This window comes from Chinchilla lanigera, unplaced genomic scaffold, assembly GCF_000276665.1.
Source record: "Chinchilla lanigera isolate Chin_1 unplaced genomic scaffold, ChiLan1.0 scaffold00111, whole genome shotgun sequence".
NCBI lineage: Eukaryota > Metazoa > Chordata > Mammalia > Rodentia > Chinchillidae > Chinchilla > Chinchilla lanigera.
Window position 1 is genome coordinate 1,663,072 of NW_004955512.1, and position 6,000 is coordinate 1,669,071.

The window sequence follows — 6,000 nt, forward strand, 5'->3', positions numbered from 1 at the left end:
CCAAAGGATGGTGCAGACACGGAGGCAGAGCAGAAAAGGGAAAGAATGTTCCACCGGAAACTTGGCACATATGGTGACATTTAATTTTGGGAGAAAATCAGGGACAAGAGAACGTGTTTAAAACTATTACAAAGCAAAGGGACATTATCTAGGCCACATTGTAAGAGCTTATCTGCTGCCTACTTAGGTAAAGGCATATTCTCATTAAGAACAGTAAGTTAGGGAAACTGCTCCCAATCTTACTGAAACAGGACTTTAAAATGAGAGGCTCTCTTCCATGCCCTGCCGGGCCATTGCTAATGTCAGAATATGTTGCTGTAAAATACACTGAAATGCACTGAAATTGTATTTAACTATTGAAGTCCTTCATTAACTAAGTCCTCAGACTAAAGCATGAAGGAATGAGTTTTGTGGTGGAGACTACATGTATCCTTTGAAATGGTCCAAAACTAAATAAAATTGCATTCAAAACCAATGCTGCCGATTTTTCAGAACGGCACTGTCAAGGTTTCAAATCATTTTGTGAGATATTAACCCAAATGTTATTGTTATACATAATTCTATGGAGTGAAAAAAAATATTTTCCAAAAGAACAAAATACTATAGTGGCTCAGTGTATTTAAGGGAAATTTTATTCAAAGACACCTATGTAAAAGAATCTGTGCCAGTGTTTCTGGAACTTGTGATACAGCTTGAGTAAACTCAGGAGGAAAAAAGGATAAATTGAACGTTTTGTGCAATTCGGCACCAAGGAACTGATTTAGTGGTTCTGAGTGATAAAGTGAACTCTAATAAAATTGACTTTTCCCACGTCAGCCACATGCCTATATGTTACAGTTTCTTGAGACTGTCAGATAAAAAGCAACACCCAATATATACTGTTTATGAGAAACACTCAGTAGAAACACACAGATACGTTAGGAATAACAAGAGATTCCTATTTTCTGGTTTGACCTGGAAGGAGCTTGAAGTAAGCGTTCTGTCCTGAAGCAACTAAATGTCCCAACACACTGAAACATCAACCACTCTTACTAGATCTGTCAGAAAAGCAAGGTCCTTGCTGCCCTCCAAACGGGAGAGACAGAGAAGCAACACGAGATAAGAGAGACATGAGAATCACAACTAGCAGAGCCAAAACCACACGTGCCAGGACCAAGGTCAGAAAGCCGAAGCTCAGCCATCATCACTGCACATCAAGTGAGTGAAGAGCTGGGCAGAGGCCCACTTCCGTGCGCTCAGGTCAGTACCACTTCCCCCAGTGAAGATCAGAGGAAAACACTGCTACCGCGACGTGAAGCAGGGGGAGGGAAAGCAGCCCTTTCCGTACACATCCACACAATGTGTAGTTCTTCACAAGCTTGCAAGAGAAAACCATTTTCCTCAAGACTGGTAGAGTTTATGAGATCCTAACCAACCTAGGAGAAGGGCCGTACCCACTCCAGGGCCCTCCAACCATCCTAAGGCAGGAGGCACTGACAGGTGCTCCTGCAGGAGGCAGCCCGGAGTGCAGGCCCCTCCTCCCTAGAGAAGCAGTGCTCCTCACTACCTTAGCATTGCGCCATTAATGCCATTAATGGCCCATTTCCTGGCACTCCTTACACCCAGGGTCCATCGTGCAAGAAACAGCTACAAGCCATTCTAAAAGCCAAAGAACAGAAACAAACAAACCCTTACATTGTGAAGAAACAGAGAAAGCCTCAGATCCAGAATTCAGGGCAAGGATATCAGAATTATCAGAGTAGGAATTTAAAATAGCCATGATTAATATGCAAAGGGCTGTAATGGAAAAAGCAGATAACATGAAAAACAACGTAAGCATAGAGAGGGACAGTGTAAGCATAATTCTAAGAAGACAATAAAAAAGAAATGGAAGAAATCCAAAATGCTATCACAAATAGGCCCATTAAGAGACTGAGTATGGCTAAGGAAAACTTGCTGGGTTTGAGGATTTGTCTATGGAAACTTTGAAGACCAAAAGCAGCGAGGGAAAAACACTGAAAACAAAAAACCAAAATGGAATACAATGTTCAACAGCAGTGGGGTAGCTCCAAAATGTGTAGCATACTGTGATGGGAATGTCAAGACAGTAGAGATGAGGGTGGGGGATATTTGAGGCAAGAATAACTGAGAATTTCTGAAAACAACAGTAGGCACCAAACTCAGATCCAGCAAGTTCAGGGAACACCAGGGTGGACGCCAAGACGCACTATATGGTGTGATCGAAAAATATGGTATTTCATTTTTAAAAAATTTTTGCAGTCAATGACATTGTAATTAATCCCCCTCAAAATACTCTCCCTTGCTTTCAACGCACTTAGTGCATTGTGCTTGTCGCTTTCAGAAGCAGTTTGGGAAGTCCTCCTTCATGTCTTCAGTTGTGCTCACATGGCTACTTCAATGTCGTGAAAAATTTACCGTGGTCACCTTTCATGGTCATTTTTATTTGGGGGAAGAGCAAGATACAACAGGGTGCCAGATCTGGTGAATAAACTAGATGAGAACACACTGCTCTGTTTTTAACAGCCTGGCTTGCCATGGGAAGGCACTTGGCAAAAACATTCACCCCATTTTTGATCACACCTCAAAAAAAAAAACGTTTAGAAGAAAGGACTTCCAGGATGGTTTCAGAGGTGGCAAGAGTCCCCTATGCGACAGGCAGACCCATGGGAGCAGATGTGGTACCCCTGCCCAGGGGAGTAAGCAGGCCCCCCATGGACATGCAGTGCCTCAAGAGGGGAGGCCAGGGCACAATCACCCACCAACTCCGAGCCATCTCTACACTGTACTTCCCCATGGCGTGGGGCAGCAGAGGTGAGGCCCAACCAGCTGACCTGACAAGGACAATGCCTGAGGGGAGACAGGAGAACTCCCCACAACTGTGGACATCAAATCTGACAGCCCACTCCAATCCGCTCTGCAGCCTCCAACCAGCAGGGAGGCTGGCCACGTTCCCCATTTCCCAACAGGGAAAAGCCACGCCTTGGCTTGAATGGAACGGGGCCTCGGGCAGGGAGGGCACTTCAAAAACTATAGGCCCCAAAGCCAGGCCTAGAAAATTGTGACTAGATCCCAAGACTGCAGATCTTGCAAAGAAACCACTTGTTCAATAACACAATATTTTTTCTTTGACTCAACCTTTTAAAAATCTTTCTATTTCATACTATTTGTATCTTTCCTTCATCAAGGTTTTGGAGGATTTGGGGGTTTTATTTCTGCTTTTTTGCCCTCTTTTAATTTCCTTTATCTTACTTTCTCTTTTTTTCTTTCAACTTTTTTCCTCTTCTTTGATAGCTTTCTTTTATTTCCTGCTTTTGCTCTGTTTATCTTCTTTCTTCTTGTTGTTTGCTTTTTCCTGCAACTCTTCTCCATCACTATTGATTTCTTTTTATTCCTCAAAGGTGCCCATGTCTCACTTTTCTCTCCTTCTTGTATCTCATGGATTAAGTTTTCAAATTTTGTTTTTTTCATTCACTAGTTCCTCACCCCTTCTACCTGTATAACTACGAGCTTTATTAATCTCTAGATAGCTGTTAACTTTAAGCTGTTGCTGTTTCCCATTTAGTAAGTATTTATTTCAGGTCAATAGGGAGTCAATATTTGGTTTGGCTTAGTGTTCATCCTATAATTATAGATCTCTTTTCTATAATTAGGGGTGGTACTTTATTAGTCCTTAGGATTTGTCAGTATTCAGTCTGTATTTGATGCTATCATTGATACTGATTTTCTAACTATAGCCAACATGACGTACTGGTGTTATTAATTGGGCTTGGGGATGCCAGTATGTAGATGCCTTGGAGTCATTAAGCATACTCTGGCCCATTCCTGGAGAACTGGACATTGGGCCAAATATGCTGCAATCCCCCATCTCAAGTAAACAGAGGGGGCTGGATCCTAGGACAGAGACAAAGGCCAATAGTTAGTCACACTTGGAGGACACCATTGAAAAAGAGACACTAACTAAAGAGAGCTCCACACTAAAAACAGTGCTTTCCTCTACAATCAACCTACAAGGGTCAACACAAAACATAAAAATAAAAAAGGAAACATGAGAAGACAAGCCAACAAAATGCCTCCAGACAGTGATCCAACCAAAAAAGAGAACTATATAGGCCAATCTCTGTAATGAACATACAGGCAAAAATCCTCAAGAAGATCCTGAAAGACAACATACAAAAGTATCTAAAATATCAAACATCATGACCAAGTAGGCTTCATCCCAAGGATGCAGGATGGTTCAACATATGTAAATCAATAAAAGTAATATACTACATAAACGGAAGCAATGACCAAAATCACATTATCATCTCAACAGATGAAAAGGCTTTTGCCTTTGACAAAATCAAACATCTTTTCATGATAAATATATGGAAGACAGTGGGTATAGAAGGACTTTATCTCAATCTGATAAAAGCCATTTATAACAAACCTACTGCCAACATTATATTAAATGGGGGGAAACTGAAAGCTTGCCCCCTAAAATCAGGAATAAGACAAGGATTTTCACTATCACCACTTCTCTTCATAGTATGACAAAAAGAAATAAAAGGGATGTATATGTATATAGGAAAGTAAGAAGTCAAATTATCATTATTTCAGAAGAAATGATCCTCTACACTGAAGACCCAAAAAATCCAGTGAAACACTCTTAGACTTGGTTACAAAATTCCAATAATATAACAGGATACAAAGTCAACACATGAAAATCAGTAGTATTTCTGTGCACTAGTAATGAAAAAAATTAGGAAAAATAGCACCAAAAAAATTAACTAACGAAGTCAAAGACCTCAACAATGGAAACTACAGCACGCTCAGAAAGGAAATAGAAGACACTGAAAAATGGAAAGATATCCCCTGTTCCTGGACAGACAGAACCAATATAGTCAAAATGGCCATACTTCCAAAATTTATATATGGATTTAATGCAATCCCAATCAAAATTCCAACAGCATTCTTCAGAAGGGAGAAAGCAATCCTGAGTAATAAGAGCAAAATGGGAAACATCACAATCCTGGATTTGAAGTTCTATTACAAAGCTGCTGGGATAAAAACAGGATGGTATTAGCACAAAAACAGAGGATCAGTGCCATAGAAGAGAGGATGCAGAAATAAGCCTAGGCACACTCAGCTATCTGATCTTTGACAAAAAGGCTGAAAACATACACCGTAATATTAGTGTCACTTTTTTATTAGTACATGTTTGTAGTACACAACATCCAAATTTCTTGTGTGGAGTTGGAACATGCACATAATACATTTTAGTTTCTTTTTTATCCCTTTTCCCTCCCTTCCTCTTCCTCTCTCCATCTCTTGGTCCCTTTCCCCTTGAGAAAAATCTGTCCCTCTACTTCCTATCATCTATGTTTTATTTTGCTCTTTATTTATACTTTTGCCTTTTCATATAAGAGAAGCCATGCTATATTGAAATGTGTGTGCCAGGCCAGGGATGTAGCTCAGTGGCACAAGTGCCTGCCTGGCAAGTGTAAGATCCTGAGTTTGATTCCTGGTACCAAAAAAAAAGTGGAAAGTGTGTGTGTGTGTGTGTGTGTGTGACTTCATGTAACATTATGGTCTCAGGGAGTATCCATTTTCCTACAAATGACTAAATTTATTCTTTTTTATGGGGAAGAAGCCCTCCATTGTGTGTAAATACCACATTTTCTTTATCCATTCTTTTGCTGATGGACATAGAGGCTGCTTCCAAAATTTAGTCATTATGAATTGTGCTACTATAAACGTGGGTATGTGTAGATCATTGTAATATGATGTCTTTTAACACTTTCAGGAAGATACATAGAAAAGGAATCGCTGGGTCAAATGGAATTCTAGTTTCAGTTTTTTCAGTAATTTCCATACTGATCTTTAAAGTGCTTGGATTAGTTGACACTCCCACCAGCTGTACAGAAGGGTCTCCTTTTCCCCAGTGGCTCTGCCAGCATTAGTCATTGTTTGATTTCTTCATGACAGCCATTCTTTCTGGGGTAAAATGCAATCTCGGTGTTG